This window comes from Empidonax traillii, unplaced genomic scaffold (assembly GCF_003031625.1).
Source record: "Empidonax traillii isolate 1590-97213 ecotype Southwest subspecies unplaced genomic scaffold, ASM303162v1 scaffold244:size1524873, whole genome shotgun sequence".
Classification (NCBI taxonomy): Eukaryota; Metazoa; Chordata; class Aves; order Passeriformes; family Tyrannidae; genus Empidonax; species Empidonax traillii.
The window spans coordinates 320,146-347,534 of NW_020955437.1; the positions used below are offsets into that span (position 1 = coordinate 320,146).

Here is a 27,389-nt window from a genome sequence, read left to right on the forward strand (position 1 = left end):
ACAGATGTTGTATCTGATTATTCACAAAGTAATTTTAAAACTACTACAAATACTTTAAGAAGCACTACAATGTACATGCTATCTTTTCACTGTACAAAAAAGAGGAAAACAGCATTTCTCAGCATTAATGAATTTTAAAACAAACGAAGTTGCTGGATAGGTTAGATGGATAATAAGGTTTGGGAAGTAGAGGGATGAAAGCTTTCAAGCACTGGATGATGACATTAAACATCTAGATTTTGGGGGGAAAAGAGAAGATTAAAAAAAAAAAAAAAAAAAAAAAAAAAAAAAAAAAAAAAAAAAAAAAAAAAAAAAAAAAAAAGAGACCCATAATATTTGTCTGAGGTAATGGAAACACTCATCCGAAATCTCATGAATATAGCTCTTACAATAGATTCTGCAATGGTTGGAAGGAGTCACAGTACTTCTTTGTGCAAGACCAGAAAGCTGACAATAAAAGACAGCTACTACAATTCTTCCAACTGATTTAAGAAACAGAAAGAGATTTAGTTTTACGCAGCATAGCGGTTTTTATCTAAAAAGTCAACAAAAACATGTTCATTTTCCTGATAACAGAACCATTCCCCAGAAAGTCCATACCCCAGAAAACAGTCTCCCACGACAGGAGAGGAAAAACCCTTATTCCCAAGGGAGAAGGAAGAAAGAAACAAAGGAAAGCTAGATGAACCTAACAGAAGGGAAAACTTTAACAGAATCTACCTAAATAGTCACAGAAGAGGCTGCCAGACCAGTTGTGACTGGTTATGTAATATCCCAAGAAAGGTAGAAGAGATTTAGTAAATATTTAATGACAGTATTACTTAGTAAGCAAAAACTCCTCCCAGTGCATCCACAGTATCTGAGGTACTCAAATATGTTACCATGCACATTATTCTCCCTCTCAGACTGAGGATCATCCCTGGTCCCAGAAGCAGCAGTTCTACCTGGGCTGTTCTGGTACCAACATCTCTCGAGAAGTGTGTGCACAGCTCCAAAGAACAATGCCACAGAACAGACACAGAATTAGTAAAGCAGAGGGGCACACTAGTTTACTCCAAGCAGTTATCATCCACATAAAATAAATCAAACAATTATTTCAACAGACTTCGCTGGGCTACAGATAATTTAAGTGACTACTCTTAGTTGAAGCTGTAAGGAGCAAAGAGAGGGACCAGGGAATTGCCTAGATATGAATATGGTTAAAGAAATAAGAAATAATCTGACTTCACCAGTAAAGACATAATAGGTTTTATTAATAGTATAATTTATAAATGCAAAACCAGACTGGAGATCAGCCTAACAACTGCTCAAATCAGTGGAAAAAATTAAGCTGCTATGGAACAAAAAAGTCTCATGAGTGTGAAATTTTCATTTCTTATAGTGGTAGTTTTTAAACAAGGAAACTTGAAGTATGAACATAATCATGAAAGACTGGTCCTGATACTAAACAAGGAAATACACGAGACAGGTGCTCACACAGACATCTCAACGGAATCAGAAAGGGACAACAAGGGAGAGAGGGAATGATTAAGAAAAGCAATATTTAAGGAAAAGGTTACAAACTACAGCTTAAACTTACAAAAACTTTAAAACAACCCAAACCTAAATCCACTTTAAGCTCACCTTCATTCTGGATTCTGATAGAGCCAAGAGCTCTCCAAAGTCACGCTAACTTGAGAACAACAGGATGCGAGGAAGCCTCGTTTCCTGCTATGTGGAGACTATAGAGGATACCAAAACAATTTGATTGGACCATCCCAAGATATACAGTGCCATAAAAAAGCCTGTATCCAGGACATGCATCCAGTCTGCTACTTCACAGGAAACAGCACAATGGGAGGATACGAGAAGCATTTGCTTCCCTGTGATTTTACATGAAGCAACTCTGACAGGAAGCCACACTCAGCAGCTCATGGCCAGTATGTTCATCAGCAGCAAATGTTAAAGGGGGAGGGGGCCATGACATCCTCTAGAGATTTTTCTCCTAACATAGCCAATGTTTACGAATAAACTAAACTAGAGAGATAAAAAGTGAGGAAAAAACTTAGGTGCTCTAACATTTTGAGGCAAATTTATCACAAACTCAACTTCTTGATTATAAAAAACTTATCTCAAAAAAAACCCACAAAACAAAAACAAACAAACAAAAACCACGAACCAAACAAACAAAATAGGGAAGGTTTGCTCATTTCACAATGTACTTGAAAACTCTGATACAAGTAAGAGCATCAAGGAGCTTCCATGGGATTGCCACAGAAAACAGTCTACTCCAGGTTTTCAAGAGAAGTCTCACTTACATGTGGCCTGTGATCTTTATTCCGGTATTTATGGACAAGTCATCTGTAGAACTGACTCTTAAATTTTATCTTGATGTGAAGAAGAATAACTTCCCTATTCAGAGATACTGGATGACAAACATCCCCTCCACACAGCATTCCTAATTCTGCAATTGCAAAAATCAAAGCTGACTTGTGAGATCCAAATATCAAGTATAACTCTGCAGAGACTCTCTACCTGTGATGAAGTTCACCCTCTAATTCATGCAATCTTTATCTTCGACCAAAACAGTCAGATAAAACATTAGGAAGAATACAAGAATAAAACTGTCATAAATCACATCAGATGAGGACCCAGCCAAGCCATGTCTTTTGACCAAACTATTTAACTAACATACATCTGTTTTTAAATACCATAGAAAAGACCACACACAGATATTCCTTCTATAAGCATAAAGACGAAAGAAGGAGAAAGGGGATGATGGTGTTCAGAGTGATGGTGTTTGCCTTTCCAAGTCACCATCAGGAGTGACGCATCCCAGCCTTCCTGGAGATGGTTGGACCTCTGCCTGCTCATGGAAGTGATGGATTAATTCCTTGTTCTGCTTTGCTGGTGTGCACAGGTTTTGCTGTACCCATTAAACTGCCTTTATCTCAACCCACAAGCTTTCTCACTTTTACCCTTCTGATTTGCTCCCCCATCCCACCAGGGAAAAGAGTGAGCGAGTGGTTGTGAAGGGCTGAGCTGCCAGATGGGGTTAAACCACAAAAATGTCTCAGACAGTTACTGAATTCTACCAGACCAGTACTAGCAGTCTAATAGCAAGAGGTCTTATGTGACCTATAAACTCTGTATACACTCAAGAGTATTCTGCCCCTTTCGGTCACAGCACACTTACTGCCAAAACCTGCCAATTGCCTGCCCTGACCCACAGATTCTGGCTTCCTTTTCCACACACCACACTAATTCCAAAGGCACAGGCCTGGCTTTCTATAATTATGCATACATTTTTGCCCCCAGGTCAGTCATGAAATGTTACATAACATGGTCAAGTATCAACAGCAGCAAAACCCCTACGGCAAGGTATACATTGGATGGTCAATCCACATTTGCAATTATATTAATGCCTATTTATAAGCCGGTGTTTAAATTCACTTCATGACAGCCAGATTCATTTTTCCATCATTAACAACTTTTAAATACCAAACAAAATGCCTTTAAGATTCATTTAATCCACAGACTGGCTGTTCAAACACCAAATCCGCCCTCCCATTTTAAACAAGACTAATGCATGGATCTGCTTAAACTCCATCACATTCAAAATGGTCATGATAATACATTCAGGTAACTTTATTTAAAGTCATCTAAATCACTAACCCTCAGTAGATGGAGACTTCTGTTCAAGCAGTGTTTATGATCTACTACAAGTAAGGAAATAAAACTAACATAACAATGCTCATCCCTCATATCCCTGCAACAACCAATATCTACTGAAAGGTAAAAACATTAACTGAGAAATTCACGAAAGAAAAAGGAAATGGGAAAAAGCTGAAAATATATCTACTGAGAGCAGACTACAGCATTCAGTAAGCCTGCAGAATTCTTTTCTTCAAACCAGTCAGTTTTAAAGCCTCATGTAACCGTTACACTATTTTATTTCCCCCTTCTAGACCTTAAAGTCAGAAGCCAGTTATGGAGGAAGTAATTTTAAAATAAGGTACTTCACCTGATAAGGCAAGGTGTACAAATGGAGAGGGGGGGTGGAACGTGGGTAGTTCAGTCAAGCTTCCAGACACACTTTCTGCAGTATGTCTTCTACCAATCTTAACTTGCTTGTATCCTTAAATGATCAAAGTATCAGTGAGGCTGTATCTAACAGCCATCTAACAGCCAAGAAAAGTTAACACACTGATTAGGAGCACAATAGAAAGGTTTTTCCTAATGAGTATTTCCTTGCTTGACTACTGCCTTGAATACAGCCCGGTACAGTATTCTCAGTGGGTATTAACACTTTAAGCATCTGACAAAAATAGATGACAGCTCTCTTTTACAGTACTGCACCATGAACTGCAGCAGCTGAGGAGCTGACTTCAGAGCAGCTCAGGCGTCTGTGCAGCAGAGATAGGGCTGCTGCTGCTGTTAACCTCACCAGCCAGCCCCAAAATAAGCTGTAACTCCCAGGCTGGGTGTATTAAACCAGCAGGACACTTTCCAGCTCAGTTTCGAGGCCATGGGCCCCGAGTGCAAAAGATTAGGAGAACATTGGCTCACTCACCCGGAGGAAATGAAAGGAAATTAGCAGGATGGCTTGGCAAAGCACAGCATGACACGGACAACGTGTCACTCCACCTGTTCCTTGTGCACACACTGCAGTATTTTTGGCCATGGGAGCGCAAATAAAGAAGTGGTAGGAAAAAAAAGCAATCCGTGGTTAGAAACAGATGATTTTCCTGAAAAACACTAAGAATCCCAACATCTTGCTTTGTTGTGCCACCAGCACCAGTGGGGCACAACCCCTGCAGTAGCTGGCAAGGGGAAGCCACGGAGGTTCACCCTCCTGTGATGACACCTAACACGTCCAAGCAGGAAAAAAGATGCTGTAGGTAAGCCTACGTGCAAATCATAGATTTCCTCCTTTATTCTCAGGTTAGGTCAGCTCTAAGTGGTGCTGAGTCTCCTTCAGCTATTGAGCAGCAGCTGTTCCTTGAGCTGTGCATTATCATCTGAAAGCTGCGGCAGTAAAAGGAGAGATAAGAAAAGCAGGGAACTATGACAACTGAGAGAGGAAAAGAAGGGGAGGGGGGAAAAGAGACGATTACAAATGTTCTGGAAGTCTCTATGAAGCATATTGTTGCCCAAATGTAGTAATGTACAGCACAAGGGAGAGCTAAAAGAAAAAAATTAGGTTCTGTTTCAAAAATTAAGGAGTAAGACAAAAGGAAAAATTTTAAAAATAACTGGGCAAACATACGTGCAGTGCAAGATTTCTGCACGATTCTGTAACAGTTCACAAGAGAAAAGTCAGTGGTAAAGAATAAATACAACATAAGAGGAAATCTAGAATAATTTTGCTGCTCATATAAGCCTGTTCCTCAAAAGTAAAACCCTAACTGTACTAAAACCAGAACATGACCTAGAAAGCTTTATTTAATTCCTGAAACTAGTAATACTTTAAGGTGTAACATGTTATCCCCAAAAGCAAGCACAACCAGTCATAAAAAATGAACATGGACACTTGTAGTGGTTGTTGCACATCTGTGCATGCGTGCATCCAAATATACATTTACGATACAAATCTAAAGAGGACAAAGGTTAAAAACCTTGGTTTAGAGTCCTAAAGATTTCCAGCTCCAAGAATTTTTGCCCAAACCAGTCACAGCAAAGTATTAAGGACACTATAGAATATTAATTTCAAATACTAAACATTTTACCTAAGCCGCTGCTTCAAAGTAAACATCTAGACATTGCTAAAACATTTACAACTTATTTTTCATTAAAACAGCAAAAATAACATTAAAAAAATACAAAATACATACTTTCCAAATCTGTTTTTAGAATGCAACACAGCAAGTTAGAATCCTCAAATGAAATCTTAGTAAGAAACTCAGAGAATTTGGTATTTCTGAGCAAAAACTCCTAGTAGCAGCAAACAAAGATGTAATTTAAAAAACAGAAATGAAAAGGTTAGCACTGCCTACACCTGCTTAAGTAAGAAAACATAAGCCTGTTCCGAATTTCTACCTGCATGGTAAAACAAAAGCTACATCTATCCCACCTTCATCCTAAATCACTTTCAAATTGCTTTGTAGGTTTTGAGTCTTACAGATGACACCAAAAACTGATAATCTCAGCAGCCACTGAGAGAGAGAGACATTCAGTGGCATACAGGATTAATACATGACCGAGTACTAAGACTTAAGGTAGCTCACACTCCTGGAACTACAGGCAAAAATAAAAGTTGTTGGAATTAGATTACCAAAAGATAAAATTTTATTGGGATGCTGAAGTTGAAATGTCTCAGAGCTTGCCAATGCAACAAGTTACACCTACTTCCTTGGCTGAAACACAGCAACTGCATAAGCACCTTCGAGTGCCAATGAAGAGAGGCACCCTCAACAGGCAAACTTGGCCAGAAACATACCCTGAGAAATATTCAGCCCAGTAAAACCCACTTCTCTTCCTGATACACACGGACAAGAAATGCATAAGCTACTCTCCTAAAATAAATCAGGAAACACAGCTGTGGAAATTCAGGCCAAAATGCAAAGGAATACTGCGTGTAAGTAAGAAGACACACCGCACCAAGAAAAAAACCCACAAAATATACACTTGGGAATAAATACAGTCAGCCTTGCCATAAAACAGAGTGAGCACTCAGTGATAAATATGGCAAAAATTAACCTTTTGCAGAAGACAGAGACTGCCAGTGCCTCTTAGAAACAAGAATATCATTAAATAGTCATTTTCTAGGGGAAAACAACAAGAGCAAGATGAAGGATTTTCCCAAATAAAACAGGCTGCAGAGAAGGAAAGTAGCTTTTAAGTCTCACTGCCCTCCTGTCACTCCTCAGCCCCCACAAGAACAAAGTTAATGTATCCTCTGGGATTGTGATCCTGACTCTGAGAGTAGACACTTATTTTTCATGAAGCTACTGTCTTCCCTCATGAATAGTTCATTAAAGGTCAGTGTAGCAGGAGAAAGCCTATGAAATCAGTTTTTAGGTCGGTCTATGAGACAGATGCTGATAATTATTTGAATCAGTTTGTCAATAACTTGCAATTACAAAACAAGAAAAAAAAAAAAAAAAGAAAAAGATAGGGCAGATTTTTGGTCTTCCGAACTCACGTGATGTCTGTAACACCATCAACAGCTCACCTACTCAAGACTACAACCCCTGTTAGACATGAACTACTGCGAGTCATGGGAGTGACTGGTCAGTCCAGGGGCGGTATTTTTTTTTTTTTTAAATCACATCAGGAGTTACTGTAACAGAATCTACAAACTGTTTCCCATCTTGAAGTAGAAATACACATTATGGCTACACCAATAATTTATTCCTGAATTTTTTTCCTCAATAAGTTAAAAAGAAACAAGTTATGGAAAAGCCTTTATGAAAGAACAATAAGAAAAAATGGTTCAACACAAGCACCAGACCAACATTTCATGCTGACAGCAGAAATCAAAATGAGAAGGCAGCAACAGTGACAGTAGTTAAGACTACCAAAACAGGTTGCCCAATTGGCCTGGTTAGAGTGTGGAAACACTTACTGAACATAAACATTCTGAACAAAATCACCTCTGTGCAAGTTTTACAAACTGCTCTTTCCCAATGGCTGAACTCAGTTGTGGCACAATAAATATTTTAAGGCTCAGATTAAACCAGTTCCTAATGAAGAGAAAATTGATACATTCAGGAAACTTTCAGCTAGGAGAGAGATGCCTCCTTTTTGGAATATTTGAAATCTAGATTTATTTTCTAAAACAAAAAAAGGACACATCAGCTAAACTGTGAGCATCTCCATACTCTTTACCTAAACACACACGAAGGATGGCTTGCCACAAATGATTTCAGATGCCTTCTGTCTAGATGTTCTGCCAACATTTCTCAACTAATTTCTGAAGTATCATCTTAGTTTCAAAAGCCATGCTGTATGGAGAAAGGAGAAGAGGCCTCATAATGAAGCTAAAATCTTAATTTATATTACAAAAATTTTGGAATAAAAAAAACCCCAAACTAGGGAAACCTGTTTCTCTGGGCCCAAACTAGGTAGTGTTACCTGCAATCCAAACCTCTACTTGCAAAACAGGGAAAAGAGCAGCCAATTACCAGTTTAAGTCATTACCATCAAATCCAAGTACCACAGACACAGGGTAAGATTGATGAGAAGGACTTGTTTCAGAACAGGAGTGTTCACAGACACTGGCAAGCCCAGAGCATGTCAGAGAGCAAGAGCTGGGGCCAGGCAAAAGGAGGTATCTTACTGCGAAAGATTTCGTACTACATGAGGTTATCATCTGCCCTCCAAAAATAGCCCGCTGGCTGTTTTACTACACTACCACGTGCTCAAGCCACAACTTAAATGCTATCACATGCTCACATTTCATCTGGAACAAATGTGTGCAGCCAAGTGATCAGATGATGCACAGATTCAGCATCAATGGAGAACAAACTCCAGCCAGAGCACGAGCCAGAAGCACAGTCCCACTGACCTCAAACGCACTATTTCCCCACTTCTCATCAGCTTGGGAGTCTTGTTTTGCTCTGTGCATGCACACTTTTTCAAACAGACGTATTAACAGAAGAAGGAAAACAACTGGAGCATTTAATATGTATTAGCAGTTGGAGGAGAAAGACTGAAGGGGAACTGATATTCTGGCAACAGTCAGAATCTGACTAAGTGTGCTTAGATGTGGAAAAAAAAATGGGAAACGGGAAAAAGATAAAAAAATGCAAGAATGAAAGAAAAAAAAAAAAAAAAAGAAATGCTACACCCTTCTGGTAAGAAGGGATTTAATCAGAAATCTCAACTGCTTCCTTAATATGCTGTGGTAAGTGCCAAAAATTAAACATAAAGGCTTACTGAATTTTCATGTAGCCTGTTTTAATTTAGAATCACCAATTGGAAAAAAAAATAATTCCCAAGTAGTTAGCAGAAATGAACAAGCGCCCAAAACTAACATTTCAGGTTTCAATTAAATTCATTTCAGTAATTCCCTTTTAAAAATCCATTGAAGAGCACAAAACTGCATGCATGTCCCTGAGCTACAGCTCCTTCCAAGCAAACCCTTTTTGATCCAGAGCTCACCATTTTGATTTCAGCCAGTACAAATACTGTTAAAAAAAGGGTGTGGATCTCTCTCACAAGTACCTGCAATAATGTGATCCAGCATCCACCACCATTTATAACACTCATTTTGAGAAACCAGGCACAGGACTTTATCCAGGAAGCAGGGATGAGCCTCACCACAGCCTCTCCTCCTCTGGTAAAGCTGCTGAATCTGCCTGGGCGGCCGTGAGGCAGCCAGAGGGCCCAGCATCTTTGGTCAAGGAAGACAGGAAACTGAAGTAAATTTAATGCATCAGCCTGTAAGTTGAGGGCATCCAGCATCTGCCAGGCCAGCAGACAAGTCTGCAAGCTTTCAGGAGGGGAAATCTCCCACACTTCCTTACACTCTTTTCACTCAGAGAGTCATTAAACTCCTCCCACAGCAACCCAGTTCTAGAAGCTGAATATGCAGAAGACTAATCCAGCAAGAAGTGGAAAGTTTGCTGCAAATTTCATGAGATAACAGTTCAGAATCAAACAAGCCAATCAAACAGCACCTGAGCCAATCCATGGGAGAAAAATATGCTATCTGTCAAAGAAAAAAAAAAAATCACTTGAGGTACTGGGAACTACACTGGCATTTTGCAGTAGTTCAAATATTTTCCAACTGGGGCAAAAAAACCCCAACACTCCCCCCCTTCCCCAATCTATCCCCAGTCAGTCATCTGGCAGCATGCTCATGTGCAATAACAAATTTCTGTAAGAAATACAAACTTAAGGTGTATGGGAATATCTACAAGAATTTCCACATTCCAAATATTCATAAGAGATGGCCTTTAGCAGGTTATAATCAACAACAAAAATTCAATCCACATCAATTCTGCTTATTCATGATAATGTCTTGGGATTCCATCTGAAGGAAATAAAGATAAATCCTTCAAGAAACCAGCTATTGCAAAAATTTCATAGTTCTGGTTCATCAGCTGATATGATAGGCTTGGGCAGCCAAGCTGACAAGGGCAGCTAGACTGTGAGCAGTCAGGCCCAACAGTTTATCTTAACTCCTCCTAAACGGTCTCATCTCCATTGTCCAAGGTTCCTCCAGCCTCATGCCATCACCTTCCCCACTGCAATGTCCTAACTTCAATGCTCTCTCAAAACCCAGCCACCCACACTCCAACCTCCCCAGAACAGAGTCCCAAACCCAGCCTCTCACTGGCAACACACACTGCCTCACCAGTGCTGTCTGGGCCCCGAACTGACATCCTGATCCAGAAGGGAAGTCCTGGGTTTCTACAGCAGACCTGAACAGAACAAGCCTTGGAAACCATCTGATGAATGGTAACCATATAGACACAGCCTAGTCCTGTCACCTGATGGCAGCCAGTCAATGCTGAGGAGTTCCGGCCTGTGGCAACTGATGCCCTGTTTGGTCAGGAATGTCTGTCCACAGGCAGCACAGCTTGGGACCTTCTGAAGACACAGGTATGCTACCTCATCCTTTTACAAGTTATAAACAGTTTAGTTACTGGCAAAAATTGTTTCAGTGTGAGTTCTTTTGCTAATGTAACTGCTATGCCTCAACAAGAATTTCTAGCAGAGGGTCATACACTCCTCCAAGCAGCATCTAGGGATGCCATCTGTGACATCTTAAGAAAAATCAATGACAGCCCATCCAGCCCCAAAACCTGCATCTCAGAGTTGCCAATAAGGAAGGATATAAAAGGCAAACATTCCATAGAAACACTTAACCAAGATGTTCTTCCAACAACTTGTCTCAGGAACTGTCTGCATCTGAAGACCTCAAACGGATTTTTTAGACTTCTCTAGTCAATTCTGCAAATTATGCAATTTCAACTTTTAGAAAAACCCACAGAACTTATTTGCACAGCTCAGTTACAGGGTGAAGAATTACCTGCTTTCATTTCTTATGACCTTGCCAATTGCTTGTTTTATTCTGAGCAACTCCTTAATTCCTGTACAAGGAGATACAGAAAACAACCTTCCCATTTTCTCTATGCTGACCTTTATCAAGACCCTGTCGACCTCAGATACTCATCTCTTCTGTTAACAGAAGAACCAATACATTTACCTGCAGCTCACATGGACTCCATTCCTTCCTTTTCTTGTAACAACTTCTGTTAAGTCTTGAAATGGCAGACTACTCCTTTGCCTTTAAATACAGCATTTCTCCTGGCCATTGCTATAAATACAATTCATCTCGATGCTACAATTTGCAGAATAGTCAGAGTGACCAAGCACAGCATCTTTGTGATTTGCCAGGACTCCATGACACCTGTCAGCAAAAACTCAGATACTAAACTGAAATTTAAACTACAGCATGCAACACAGTACTTGGCACAGCATTGGTAACAGAGGAACGGAAGGTATCAAACATAAACTAAGCCTTTAAAGATAAAAGAAGTGATCCAGAGACCTATGGACCACTAAAGCCAATGCCAAAGCCTAGTAAACTGATGAAAGCTGAAACAAAGAACAAAACTGGCAGGGTCTGCATAAAGCGGGAAATAAGAAAGAATTAACAAAGAATTGCTTTGGTAGAAGGAAGTAACTTTTCAAAAGTGATTCTATGCTCCTTGAACAAATTAGCTAAACATAGGGTAGTCCAGTTAATACATCATAACTGAATATCCTTTGAAAAGACAACACAACAAGGGTTGGTTTTGTTTAAACAAAGGTAATTTGAGTTGGTGTTCACTACAAAGGGAGTATCAAAAGTTACGCATATCCGACTTAGGATCCACACTACTCAACACATACATTCAACGTAGATGCAACTTCACAAGGGGCATGGAGAGAGAAATTTGTTGAGGATGCAAAAGTATTCAAAGTAGTCAAAACTTGAAATCACAGAAAACAGCTACTATACGATGTTGTGGATGACCAAACATTAAAGTGGCAGGTGAAATCCAGTGCCAACAAATGCAAAACCTACCCTAAAACAAAATAATTAAAAAAAACACCAAAACTTCATGATTATACTTGCACAAAAATTGGTTTTAAATTAGCTATTCACCCTAACAAGTAAAAGACAACAGGCAGCTAACAACTTCAGATCAAGGATCAGCCAAGTCATGAAGTCCAAAAAAAACAATGTTGGAAAATTAGACGAGACAGAGGCAAAACCCACATGTTCTTCATTATTTTGCTGTGTATTTTGGATCAGCTGTGGTCCACCATAATACTATAAAACAAGAAGGGGTAAAAAAATGTAAGCTGTTTAAACCAACTAAATTGCAGACACACATCTCACAAGATAACAAGGTAACAGAACCTTTGATCTGGACTTACTTAGCTATCCTTACGTCACTGAAGACAGTAGAACTATTTCTACATTTTTCATCTCCAAAACCAAGTTAGGAAAAAAAAAATTGTTATGCTAACTTAGCTACTACCAAAAAAAAAACACTCTGTAGAACACTGCGTGAGTAACAATAATTAGCATTTATTACCAAATTCTCAAAACCATGCATCAAACTTTGCTTCACAACTATTATAGAATTTAAAAGCTGAGCTAAGCAATTGAAGTCACAATGGAAGACAAAAATATTACAATGACAGAAGTTACCTGTGAGAAGACGGAGAGAATTTTTTACCTAGTTCAGTTTAACTACATCCTGTTACCCCGATGTATACTCAACGCCTCCTACAGGTGTACCCATGAGACCTCTCCAGCGTGCAATTTGGTCACAGGGAAACCGAAGAATCAATCTAGGGAAGTGGCAGGACTGTGTCTGAGACTGTGGATTATCAAGATTTCCTGACAAAGGCAACTCACAGCTACAGCAGCAGATCTGCAACAAACCTTATTCACCATAAGAAATGCCAAGACTATAATGTTAATATCATTAAATGCACCACCAAAACACCAACATAACTTTGCATTACTTCAAAATTAGCTAGCAATTATGATAGCTAGGAGACTAGCAAGAAGAAACAGCTCCAAATATCATTATACCAATATGTTAAAGTTACAGCACAGAAGTGAAGTAACATTTTGCTTTTAAAATTTCATGTGGTATATTAACATGTGGGAGTTTTCTCCCCACTTAATCTTTGCTATTTAAATATCACAAAAAAGTCAGCCTCAGTCTAGAAGATAAAGTTATGGATTATTATACTGACCCATCTTCACAGTTGATACTACGGAGCTGAAGCAGTTGATACTAATGGGTATTCTGTGTATTAGAAAATCATGAGCCTCCCACAAGGTCAAGTTTGCTGAGTTAAGGATGAGGCTTCAAGTACAACTGAAACACCTACAGGAAAGCATTTAAAAACTGAAACTACCATTTACATAACACTTTAAGATGAAAGGATACCAACCAGATCCCATGGAGTTACAGCATCCTCAAAAAGACAATTCATCAGGGATATCCCTCTAAAGGCATAAATGGCTGTAACACTGGCATTTAGCACAAGTCTCAGAACCAGCTGAAGTAAGAGCATATATAAACTCTTTTCAGATTATGATTTCCATTACAATACTCCCCAAAAACCCCAAGTAAAATTCTTCCTGAGTTCACTGATGTGAGTAACATCACTTGCAAGACCTCAACCCTTTAGCTCTGAGATCAGAGCAGATATCCTGTTATTTCCAGAGTCACGCTGTACTGGAATCCTAACTTCTACAAGACATGCAGTCTGCAAAACATACTGATTTATTCACACAGAAAATGCCAGTGCAGCAAAATAGAAAAGTGTGTTAAAACCATTGACTAGGGCAGTGATCACAAAGATACGGCCTCAGAGGAGTTCAGTACACACAAAAACATCACCAAAGTGGCTCTGTACATGGCAAATGCAGGCATCACATCCTGTACTGATAACAGAGTAAAATGTGCCATTCTAGAAGGAGGTTAAAAAGGTAAGCAAATATTTTCAACAGGATGCTCTAGAAGCATTTAGAAATACAAAAACATGGTTCCGACAAAGTAGAATTGCTTGAAAACGTCCAGGAGTGTTCTCTCAAGATGTTGGTACCGCCAGCATGTTATGTTTATGGAAGACATCATTGAAAAGGTGATTTACGTTTAAAAAAAAAAAGAAAAAATTATGTTGTTCTACGGGTGAGAAACCTTTTCAGATACATTGCAAGAAACAATGCAAAGCTAAAAAAAGCAGAAGTTAGGACAATACTGAAGTTTTCCAACAGATCACAACTCTTAGAGAACAATTCCGAGTGAACAGACTTTTTAACCTAAAGAGTAACTACAGCAGCTCTGAAAACATAGTTTTTTAACAAATTTGACACATAGAGTAACTCCTAAAAAGCACTTTTCCTTTGTTTTTAAGGACAAACTGAAAATTCTTACAGACTGAAAATGCTTGTTTTGTACCACCAGTCTGTCAAGCAAAATTTGTTTTACCCAAGCTTCTGCAATGCTTCTAGAGGAGCCTGCCTTATCTTGCCGTTTGGCACGTTACCCTAAACAACACACCTGATAGAGCAATACATGTATACTGTACATGTATGGTACATAATCCTCATATTTGTGCCCTGCTACATAATTAGTTTTAGGGTACCCAGATAATAAAGCCAGCCGTGAAGACTGTGCTTAAAGCCTGCAGCATAATATCTGCTACCAGCTATGGAAGCAGTTCCTTCCAGATAAACATTCACACCATAATCTCCAACTTCATGACATCTTTTAAAATGGAGTTAAGCCATAATTCAATGTCTGGATCATACCAAAGTAATTCAAGTTCTCCTTCATCGCAACTCACCACGTAAAACTCCACGATCCTAGTGCTTTCCGAACAATTTCACTTCCACAATCCTAAAAACCACTCTGACTTCCCACATAAAATTCTCCTTCCCAATGCCACCTGCCACCCCAACTAATGGCCAAGGCATTCTGTCCAAATCTCCTTCAAGCCAAGAGAGCAGGTGAGCAGCTGTGCCCTCTGTTCTCCCATGGTCAGACAAGCCACAGCTCACTGCCTGTGAGCAGGCTGCACCTGCTTGCATAAATCCCCTCAGAGAGACTTTTTTAACAGGCAGGAAAACAAAGGAGGAGAGAGTTTCATGATGGGGTTTCATGTCCTTCATTAACTTGTAGGAAGGGCACCCAAGGCTTCCTCTTTTGGACTACAAAGCCTCCTTATTCTACAGAAGCAAAAGAAGCGCACAAAGATGAAAAACTTGCTTTAACATTAAAATCATGATTATTTCAAACAAACCTCAGTGTATCTCCCTTCAAGCATCACCACAGTTACCTGAGGGTAGACACTTCCATGAAGATATAATTATTTCCCTTGGGTAGTATATCTAGTGAAATCATTAGTATTCAGTAGGCAGTTAGGACACTCCTTGATGAGATCTGCCCTAACTACTACCAAGAACAGACTCAAACTTGAGAGAAATTACGGGCAGCAATTAGGTAGAATTCAATCCAGTTTCAGGACTTTCAGTAGCGAAGTAAAACCATTAAGACCCTACTTGACCAGCTGAGCACTGCAGTACAACATCACCCCAACACTGCAAGTCTCTTAAGAGGCACTAGTAGACGTCTGACAAGCTTTACTGCTTATCAGCAGTCTGCAGAAGCAGGTAGCCCTGTCAGTGTTAACACTTCCCATTATCAGATCTTTTCTTTATTTTCTCTTAAGCTTTCCTAAACTTCAAACATTTAGACTAGTACTTTTCATGTAGTGCACGTGTCTCATGCCTCACTTTATCATAACCACAACTTTCCTATCCTGTCATTACCAGAAATGACACCAAGAAAACCTCAATGCAATTTAACTCTCTTTGCAGAATTTTTAAATGCTTTATACTCTATCAAAATTTCTTTCCAAATTGTACTAGAAATTGTTCCCAAGAAAAAAGAAACCCAAACAATTTTTACCATCTTGAAACCATTCAGCTTTGTTTTATTTCTTCTTTAAACTAGTCTATACACATGCTTAGGACAGGCTGAGCATGTCAGGGATTCACAGAAAAGTCCACTTGCAAAGCACAGAGCAGAACAGTTCCTGGAGGTCTTGACACAGAACTCAGGGGGAAGTGGAGGGCTGGCAGGAAGAATTACACTGCCAGTACTAAGCTTCACCTAAATTTAGGAAACTGTTTTTCACGTCTGGGTCCTTTTGTATACCTAGAGACCACCACAGGTCATCCTATGGAGAGACTTCTATTGTTGACTATAAAATGAAGCCTCCACAATCAGCTTTAGTTAAGATTCATGAGACAGTGTTAAAAGCAAGGGAAAAGAAGTTTAGTGTTACAGAGACCTGCAGACCAGACACTTGAAAAACTCAGTTGCTTTAACTACATTGTCAGCTACAAAGTTGCACTCTCCCTCTTCCTCCAGTTTTTGAGCCTTATAACAAACTGAACTGGTTGAAGACTAAGTCAATCCAGCTTTTTCCTGGGGTAGTTCTCTGTGTTTCAGGGTCTGAGCAGCACCAGAGCAGCTGCAATACACTGAAAAACACTTGTCTCTTAGACTAGAGACAGCACTGACCTCCAAGACCTCAGAAATCAGCTGATGCTAGGCTAGGAATGACAGGAGAGAGGACACAGAGAGGCAAGTCACCTGGGAAAACATGCAGAAAGCAAGATCAGAACTCAAATTCCAAGTGGGAAAATGGAGCCAGCAAGAAAGGCAGAATGGGAGAGGAGAAACAAACAGTTGTCAAGAGCTTGGTGTAGAAGCCAAGTAATGTTATCCCTCTGCTATCAACACTTAGAAAACACAGCAGTTGAGAACACACCCATCTCTTCCCAGCTCAGCACAAAGAAATGTGAGCTTACCACCACTGGCAGATAAAATGACAGTACAGGTGCAGAGGCTGAGTAGGAGAGAGGCAGATCTCTTCCCACACATCATCAAGCTGATACAGGGTGCTTTTTTTTCCACCCACCTTTTTTTTAAGTCTAGGATCACCTAAAGATGATCTGCATATTCACTGTACAATAATCTATCCTCCCACTTTGTGCCAGTACCAGCTCCCTCCTGACCCCCACAGCAAGCCGACTTGGTAGGAAAGAAAGCAGGTTAGTAGGGTGACTTCTACCAGCCCACCTTCCTGCACCATCTCACCTTGGAGTCTGCTAAGCATCTATGCCAGAAGAGGGATGGGCCAAAAATATGCAAGTGATGCCTGTGCCACCGTGCTGCCACAATGGGTTTAATCTACCCCAGGAACACAGCCTGGCTTCAGTCTGCTCTGCATCACGTTTTGCACTCACAGCTCCAACTGAGGCCCACGGGAGCTGTGTTAAACCACAGACCTTGAGCCTGCAGCTCAAGCACTGTGAAACAGGGGTAACAACACTTCTTCATAAACCAAACCAAAAAAAGTACAGCGGAAAGCACCACAAAACATCCATACAGCAGCTATTAATTCTGCTCCCAAACTAAGACTTAAACCGTATCCAAGAGAAGCCTGAGACCATCCAATGAACAATGGAAGAGCACTGTACAGCTTTCCAGCTGGTACTAGGCAAGGCTCTTACCAAAAACATTAGCAATTATGTATTACCACAATGCACACCCAGAATGGTCCAATAATGCTTTTTGGGTTTGGTATAGCAATTACCTTAGTCAAAGCCTTAGCAGCATCCACAAGAAAAATGGATTTGAGGAAAACATGGTGTGCAAAAGGTAGTCCGTGGCTGTTCTGGTCTTGAAATGCTTTTACAATACAAAGGTAAGTATCCCACTTACCTACTTTTAAGCTAAACTAATACAAAACCTGACTTATTTACACATGTGTCAAACAACTCCAACTTACCTGCTCTTGAGTGTGTCAACTAAGAAAAATAGTTACAATAGTCTCCCATTTCTATCTCGAAGAGTACTTTCGCAAGACCTCAGATTTTTTTGAGTGCTCCAAAGGCACATTACATTTTCTTCTGCATTTCCCGACAACAGCTATAAATAAAAATACACTCATTTGCTGAACTTTGAATGCTATATTGACATTTGAAAATGAGATACCTCTAGCAAGAAATATTTAAAAAAAATAAGAGATAAGCCATCTTAGTAAGCATGTACAGGCAGGAAAGAAACCAACAAGCTGACTGGCATCTTCAAAACTGCTGAGCCCTTCAAGCCAACTAATTAACTTAAGCCATAAATAATACCTAGATGTGGTCAATTTAACTATCAGCACTTTACAATATCAAAGTCAGGTAATTACAACAACTTCGTATTTTAACGATGAAGAACTGCTCTTTCAGTTTTATTGCCAAGTACAGAAAATACTTTAGCTGCATTTATCCATTAAATGTACCTTTTGCAAAATGTTCATGTGACACCAGGGTGAAGAACTAGCCTAAAGCAAAGGGTGTGAAAATGCATTTTCCTGTAATTCACTTTATGCTGCTCACAAGCCCACAGGGTGGATGGATTTAAATGGCCTATTCAAATAATGATTAGATTAGTACAGATTAACATCCTGTTCCACGCTTGTAGTTCAAACACTGTCCTAAACATTTGGTATCAATCTTTAGGAAAAAAGTAATTACCCTACCTCCACATAGTTAAATGCTTTAACATACATGAGAACAAACAATTTGATCAAATGACAAAATATGATGGACTGTCATGATTTCTGCAGAGGGTTACTTTTAGACAGAAGATGGTCATCCTAGTGCAGATTTTGAAGGCACTCTGTGAAGCTAATAAACATACAGAACATGTGGGGGAAAAAAAGGCATTTCAAGATGTTTTGAATTGAAAACCTGTTATTTTAACAAGTAGAAAGAAATCTTTGTGCCTGCTTTGCTGATTTAAAACCAAGCGCTTCCAGGCAACTTCTGGTAACAGACTTTAGAATTAGAAACTGCCTTTTTCTTACCTCATGTCCTGTGTGCCACAATCACTCAGCTGATCCACCCTGATTCAGTTCTGGCAGTTACATTGGAACAAAAATCTAACCCAGAAACATCAGGGAAGTAATCAGCAGTAAACTGGGAGTCTGGCAGATCATCTAAAAATAAAGCAAGAGGTGTTCCTGCTTGTATTTTTCAGAAATAATCATGAAACACAGTGTAAACTGACACGGATGACATAAAAATAGGCAGTACACATTTGGTACCGGAGTTGTAAGGAGAGCCACACACGGAATCAGTAGATGTCTGACTATGGGTGTTTCCATTGCAGATAGCACTAATCTAAACCAGCGTGCTGCCACAGCCTAACATCCCCTCCCACTCCCCCACCAACCAAACCAACCCCCCCCTCCTTTACACAGACAGATGCTTGAGCAATTGTCCATCAATGGGACTCTCAAAAATAATTTCTGCTTGAAACACTAGAGCAGGATTCCAATTTCGTCCAGAGAAGAGTAGGAAATCGTATTTCAGCAGCTAACAGGTGTCCCTAACTCCTTCCTAGCATCACCCGTGGCACTGAGACCCTGCCCTGAGGCAACATGGCTCACCATCCCACCAGCAGCGGGCTAGCAGAACCACAATTTTCTGTTGCCATGGTGGAGTGGGTTTTTTCCCTTCCCTTTTCCTTCTTTTGGGAGGGCTGTGAGGGAAGAGGCTGGAGTTGTATAGATTTACTCAGCCATCTGGCATGCTGAGAGAATCAGCACAAAATGAAACAGCTATGGAAGGAAGGGCAAAACAAAGGTGGGAGCAGACCTCCTCCTTTGGCATCAGCAGCCAGTTATACTGGCAGCTGTCATTGCACAAATTCATCACCAGTTAATGCTACACTGAACCACCAATAATACCACCATCAATTATCTTTTTGCTATTTCACTTGAACTTCATTTTCCTGGCTTCAGAGCAAGCTGTCTACTGTACAGAAGCCCTGCTCCACCATGTTCAGTCACTGCCAGGCAGGTGGGCAATGGGAAAACACTGTAACGAGCACTCAGACCCCTGGCCTGGAATACCCAGAGTACACCCCCCTAAAATTTAAAAAAAAAAAAAAAAAAAAAAAAAGGGGCACGTTAGTGCTTTCAGCACAGAGACCACAGAGACCAGTCCTATTCAGACAAATCTCAGAGCACTTAAGTCACACTAAAAACTGAGGAGTACTTCATTTGTTCCAATACTGAAAATGCCATTAAAAGACAAATGCCCTTCTCACACACTCCTTCCCTTCACCTGCTGAGTGAGCTGTATGAAAGAATCAAACCAGTTAAAGCCCCTTCTCGGAGAGATGAGAGACCAGAGGAAAAAAGGAAGGGATAATTTAACTAAAGCAATGGCAGTGGTTTGTTTTTCGGCAGTCCCAGCCTAGGAGGACTGCTTTTGCTGGTACTTCCAGTTAACACTCTCCTAAAATCATCATGCAAAACAGCCTAGGGGTTCTTGTGAAGCAAGAGCGGACATCCCATGGAAAAGACTTGATCAGGCAGAAATTTTGCAAGATATTTAACAAGCATATGTCTGCAAAAAACTATTAAGCATGTCATCAACATGTTCTCACCAACCACCACCAGTCCTCTCTCTGATAACCACTCTTACGCCCTCCTGCTAAAGGAAAACAAGCCACAGGCGGGGGTAGAAAACAAGACAATGGAGAGCATGGGAAGAGATAAAAAAAAAAAAAAAAAAAAAAAAAAAAAAAAAAAAAAAAAAAAAAAAAAAAAAAACTGTATAAAATAACCCTCTCAGCTCTAGCAGGAGAGGATCTGTGAAGATGTCCTTCATGACCAGGAAGTACATGGCACCTTTATTTTTTCCTTTATTATTTCACCATCTAAGGCAGCTGCACTACTGCACGTTACCTTCCGTAGGGCTGGTAAAGCAAGGAGATCAAGGATTTTTTATCAGAGCAGGGACTTGGTTCAGTGTTTAATGTTTGTTTTTTTCTAAATTGGATTCAAAAGCAACTGCTACTTAACAGTTTCTAAATACTCTACCTCATTCAAAGAAGCACGGCCAAGCAGATAACACTCCACCATGGCGCAAAACACTCAACAGTCAAAAAACTGGAAGAAGTCTGTATAGACTTCAGCTGAAGTCTAGGGGGATTAATCAGGATTTCATCTGCCAAATATAAGCCTCTAGGTCCAGCGCTTCAGAAAGTGAAGGAAGAGTACCTAGAGAAGGCCTTATCCTCTCCCTGCTGGTCCCAAAGGCAAAGAGGGCAGCTGCTGCTGGGCTGCCCAGACGGGCTCTTCCCACTCCCAGCAAAGGCTGCCAGCGGGGAAGAGCCACCTTAGCACACCACACAAGCAGATGGCCCTGCAACAGAAGGAATATCCCTCTTCTTTCCCAAACAGTGCTCAGGCTCATGTATTTGCACTTGGCCCACAAGATGGCACTGACAGAAAGACTTTGCTCCCTCTTTTTCCCCTCTCTCCCTGTCTCCCTCTGAAAACCAGCCTCATCAGTGGCCCTGGACTGATTCAGAGAAGGACTGCCACCTACTGAAACTGAAATATCACATCATCTTGCCACCCAGCTGAGTTTCCTTCCTCACCTGCCCCCAACTTACCAAAACAGCTAAATCCTGCTGGCTTCATCAGACAGGTGAGGTACCGAGACATAGCTCAAGGCAGCTAATTTTCAGTAACAAGAGTCTGTGTTTTTCATCATTAACAATTTTCTCCACTACCCAGAATTTTTCAGTATTTCCCGAAAAACATAAAGACCTGGAAAAAAGCTAGCAGTGTCACAAAACCATGCTGCTTCCCATACAGGCAAACTCCATCTCTCAGTAATACTGACAGGAGCAGCCCAGCATCTGATGAAACATCTAAACACAGTTAACTACAGTGAAATAGAGGGCTCAAGCTGAAACATGCAAGTACTAGAGCTGCTTGTGTATTCAGCTGAGCACACTAAGATAACTCGCCTTAAGGAAAAGGAAAAATCACCATATTCTAATATTCCTTTTCCTTTCAAATAGAGCTAGGCACTTTTCTCCTCTCATCAACACCATCTTGCAAAATCAAGCCTGTGAAACCTATTCTCCACAGCAGAATGCATATCACCTTTCCCACACACACCAAGGTATTTACATGCAAGCAGAAGTTGGGAACAGTCGCAAACCCGGAAGCACTTAAGAAATCAGAGCAAGTCACAAAAGACCTAGATTTGATATTGCATAATTTACAGATAACTGGAGTGATTTATGCCGACTCTTAAGTTCAAAGTAAAATCAAAACATTCTGGCAGGATGACAGTAAACAAAAACAGCAGCCTGTTTTGTGAGGCTGGACTCCCTTCTATGTAGTCCTGAGGTAAGCTTCAAAGCAAACACTCTGCCAGAACTCATCCTTTGTCAAAATGATGCAACATAGTAATCGTCATGAAAGGAGAAAGTTTTCCAAGTTTCTGCAGAGACTGAGCACTGCCATCTCCCCTAGTGCAGAATGCGCTTCAGCTCCAAGGACCTTCTTAGTCCAAATGTATATGTTAAAACACCACAATGCTACATCATTAGGTCTCCAGGAACTCAAGTTTTCTTCACACAAGATACCACCAGCCATTCAGTACAGAGGTAATCTTTTGTTCTCCCTGTCACAAACACAGACTTGGGAAATTCATCTGAGAGCTAATAACAAGGTAACAGTGTTCAGCATACACAAGTGCAGTTGTAGAGTGCAAGCTTTAACTACATTCCTATTTTCAGTGTTTACCAGCTAAAAAAATCTCTTACAACTCTTCAAAACTATTGAAGAGAAGTGTGTGTGTGTCGGGAGGGAGTCTGAGACCTCTGAAATCCAACTTCACAAGGCATTCCTAAAAACCACAACAGCAACTAACAAGACCATAGCCATCCTCTGGAAAGGAGAATGGCAGGCAGGTCCTATCATGTACACAGACCTGACTTCTGAAACACACTTTGCTGCTCAGCACTTGCCTCACAGCAAGTGCAACACTGTCCCAATGCCATTTCCATTCTCCTCTCTACTGTACCTGCTGTTGCTCTCTTGCTGAGGAGGATGGAGCTCTTCTCCCCCCAAGAGCTGTCTTCACACTTGGCATCCCCACCACCCTGCATAGCTTCCTCCTTGCTCGGGGCTAATCAGAAGTGCCCCCCTTCCCACAGCTCTCAGCCTTCAGAAAACCAGCAGATGAGCCCTTCCTCACTGTACTTCACAATAAAGAGCTGGAGGGCAGGAGAGTGCTAAAGAAATCAAAGAGTAAGAACTCCTCTGACAAATCAGGAGAACAGCGTAAGTCAGCAAGCAGCCCCTTCTCGCTTTTTACACCTCAAGGACTCTGAAGCTCTGCTCAAAACCCTCCAGCCCTCTCTACCCACCCTTTTTCTCCCTGTTTTCCTAGTTTCCACACTTTCCCTCACATGATTAACTACTCTTCTATCAAAAAAGCACTGAAACCCCCTTGTGAAAACAGTCTGGTGTATTTGAGCATAGGTACTATGTTGAAATCTTCTGTGCATTCTCAATTAATAGTGCAATACATTTTTATTGTTAGATGAAGGTTCATTTCATTCTCAAGATCCAAACGAACACCACAAGTAAGGCTGTTACGCAGAAGCCTCTCCCAAACCACAGAGCAACTCATTCACAAAACTGCTCTGAACAGATCCATACCCGTGTTGTGGTTTAACCCAGCAGGCAGATGAACACCACACAGGCATTCACTCCCTCCTCCCCAAAGTGGGATAGGGAAAGGAATGGAAAAAAAGGTTAAACTCATGGGTTGAGGCAAAGGCAGTTCAATAGGACACAAAAGGAAGAGAAAATAACAACGATAAAAGAATATACAAAAGAAGTGATACACAACGTAAGTGCACACCACCCAACGTTTACCAATGCCCAGTCAGTCCCTGAGCAGCAGGCAGACAGCCCCCAGCCAACTCCCCCCAGTTTTACTGCTGAGCACGATGTCACATGGTGTGGGATATCCCTTTGGTCACCTGGGGTCAGCTGCCTAGGGTGTCCAACTTCCTGTCCCCACCACCATCTCCTTGCCAGGGCAGCACAAAAAACTAAAAAGTCCTTGACTTAGTGTAGACACTGCTCAGCAACAACTAAGCCATCGTGCTATCAATGTTATTCTCATCCTGAATACAAAATGGAGCACTATACCAACTCTAATTCAGCCAAAGCCAGAAGAACTAGTTAATACTTACAATGTCACTGTAATTGCCTTATACATGCTGATCACCGAGACTTGACTGAAACAATTTGGATGTATTCTGACACACTGGACTCATCGTCACGTATGGTCCATGCAGCAAAGGAAGGGATCTGCACCCATCATAGAGCCATCGTGCCAGAGTCTACATGCACACTCTCCTGTATCTCTGTGTTCAAAGTATCACACCAGCATGCAATTCAAAAGAACTGGCAGGAATTAAAATATTCATGGTCCAATTCAAAATTTCAAAATTATTTTTTACTTGAGAAGTAGTGAATATAAACCTTAAGTAGCCAAAAAAATACTAGCACACTCCTCAGCTGGTTGTTACAGTACTCACGACAAAGACACACACTTGTAATCCACTTTTGTTACTTGCTACCTTCTTCCCTTTTTTTTTTTTTTTTTTTTTTTAGGCTTTTTAAAACTATTCCTTATCAGGTACTTTTGAACATGAACTCAAATAAGGAGATACATTCTTCCTATTTAATGACAGCCACTGGAGTCACTTTAGTCAAAGCCACTTTAGCCAAAAAGTGACAGTAGAATACCACACTACTGGTAATGCAACAAGCTCGGCAGAATCATAAGAAATAAGTTCTCACGGAAAAAGAGAGAAGGTTTAAGGTTTATATGAACAGAGAACCGTGTGAGGATCTCAAAAGCTACCATGTACATTTGTGTTTTAGACTATACTTTACTGAATAAAACTGTAACAGCTTCTGGTACTGCCATTCCTCCCTGCCCAGTGCTGTATGTTCCTGCCTCTCTGCATCATGTCCTCACCTACCACCACACCATGTGTGAATGGTATACAAGATGAGGAAGTGGCTTGACCTCACAAAAAAAGACTTTTTCTGCCATTTTATTTTTAAGGCTCCCCTAAAGTAGTATTCAAAGGCTTCTCTTCAATGGGAATACAAAGGATTGTGAATTATAAGAATCCTTCATATCACAAAAAGCCATTCTTATTAAAGTAATGTAAACAGTGAAGTAACAGCATCTTTCTATCTTAAGTTCTAAGACATGCTAACATGGACTTCCAATCACGCAGCTCAGGCTGTGCTTCTCTATTGTACCTGCTGCACAAAACAGACAGCCCCTCACCACCCACCCCCCTCAAAAAAAATAAAAGACCCGAAAACAAACTGCATGGAACACTGATTACTGATTTTCAGAATCATTATATTTACACATGAGAAAAAGGATACAAACTAGTGGCGAGAAGTCGTCATGTCTTGGAGGTCAGTACGTACAAGACAAGTTGCAGTGACACACTGCACTTAACTGTAAATATTATCTACTATATATTCAGAGTAGTTTCATGAACAAGAGAAACTGGGGTGAGAATGGGAGGAAGGAATGCAGTAGACACATCTCAATTAAAAGCTACAAATTTCTGGTACAACTTCTCTCTTTTGAAAAATACACCAGTGAGATCTCAGCTTCCAAATAAAACTTTCCAATGTGTGGTCTGTAAGCAAAGAATGGTAACTTTAAAACACCAACATTCTGGCAAATTTTTATGACAAAGAATTCTGAAGGTGTTTGGCAGTACACCTTCTGGGTTAGAAAGACATTCTGTTGGAATAAAGTCAAGAGCAAATTCAAAGAATATTGTTCTTGACAAAATAAAGACGACAGTTTGAACAGGGGCTGAAAGAAGTAGGTGGATGATTTAATTTCTGTAACATCATCATAAGACTGGTATAAAGTTCTTTAGTACTAGAAATCTATTTATTCCTAATTCACTAAAAAATGTCAGCCAAGTCCATCCACCCCAGCAGCAGAGCCTATATCTTCCTTATCCAAATACATCTTTGAAAGCCATCTGGCAGAATACCTTTCCAAATCCACAGTGGTAGTAGGATTGTAGCCATAATGATCCAAAGAAGTATGTAAGGTTCAGAGGAAAGAAGCATTACCTAACAGATGAACTGCTATGGTAGGGGTGGGTGTGAGGGAAGAAGACAGACAAGCATACTTGCTCCCAAAAGATTAGCTGGTCTAACAGAATGACATTGGCATCCCTTACAAACTTTTCCCCAAGGCTGAAGCTCTATTATAGGCATTTATAGGCATTTGTATATCTTGATTAAATCTTGAGAGCCATGAATTATATTTCCCAAATTTGCATGGAGTGTTCTGAACCTTAAGGGCAAATCTCTCTTGTACAAGGGATTTTATAATAAGCAAACACAGGATCTCCTTAGACTGCATAAGGCTGCCAGGTTTACTTTTTCTTTGGTTAGTTTACTGTAGAAATAAAATGCTGGTTTTGTTTTTGCTGCCAATGTATTAAAATGACCACCCTGAACCCTAGAGGCAAGCAGGTTTCTTGGCAGGTAGAGAAAAGGTTCTCAGATCCATGGCTTTTCTTACATATCCATTAGCCATCTAGCCCATCAGTATAAAAGTCAAAAACAAAAAATATTTGAGCTCAAGAAATCTGTTAACATTAGATACTTGCAGATAAGTAACCATTAATCTTTTATTTGATGAAAGCCAGTAAAAAAATGCTCCAAGACACTACTTAAGAAATTTAACAATGTAGAGCTTGGTATTGTTCACAGGCTATATCAAGCAACTTGCCCTTTAAACAGTAGGCACTAACACGGCTTTCCATTAACCTATTTTTGTTTATTATTCTACATTTAACTGCTCCCCAAACAAATTTCACTGCTGTTGAACTACACAGCCATTTCTCTAGGGCCTCTTTTTGGTCCTGCAAGCTGTCAAACAGCTCTGGTCAAAGCCTAAGAAAAGACTGTATTTTATTCAGGAAGCTGAAACTCCTTTGAAAGAGAACAAAACCAGAGTAACATGATACAGGTACAAGATGATCATGACGGCAAAACGTCTTAGGGCTCGGGTAGAAACAAATGCTCTGTGACCATCACTTTTTCATTTTTGTCTCTTTTGCCAGACTTCTGTGGAAGATATATCGGCAGTCAGTTCCATCTTAACCATTCATACAGACCCACATTCTTCCAGAACAGAATCCATCAGGTACAACAAGTATCTAGGACCTTGTTTTGAAAAGTAGGTCATGTTCCTCAGAAGAGAGTACAGTTAAATGTCTTCTTACCCAAAACAAAAATTGTAGGGGAAAACTGTCTTTAAAGCAAAAATGGCAAGAACAGCACACAGCAAATATCCTATGCCTAAGGAAAAGTTACACAGTAAGTTGTGATCTGACAACATAAGCAGCTATTCTACACTCCCTCCCATCTATACAGGTATTTATCATTGGCAGTGAAATAGAATAAACATTTTTTCATTAATGTCTCAA

General features: G+C 40.3%; 1 protein-coding gene across 4 annotated transcripts in view; it reads right to left on the reverse strand.

Annotated features, from left to right (window-relative positions):
• The window catches only part of ARHGEF7 (Rho guanine nucleotide exchange factor 7), a 122,090-nt gene that overhangs the window by 76,014 nt on the left and 18,687 nt on the right, over nt 1-27,389 (reverse strand). The gene's annotated exons all lie outside the window — the stretch shown is intronic.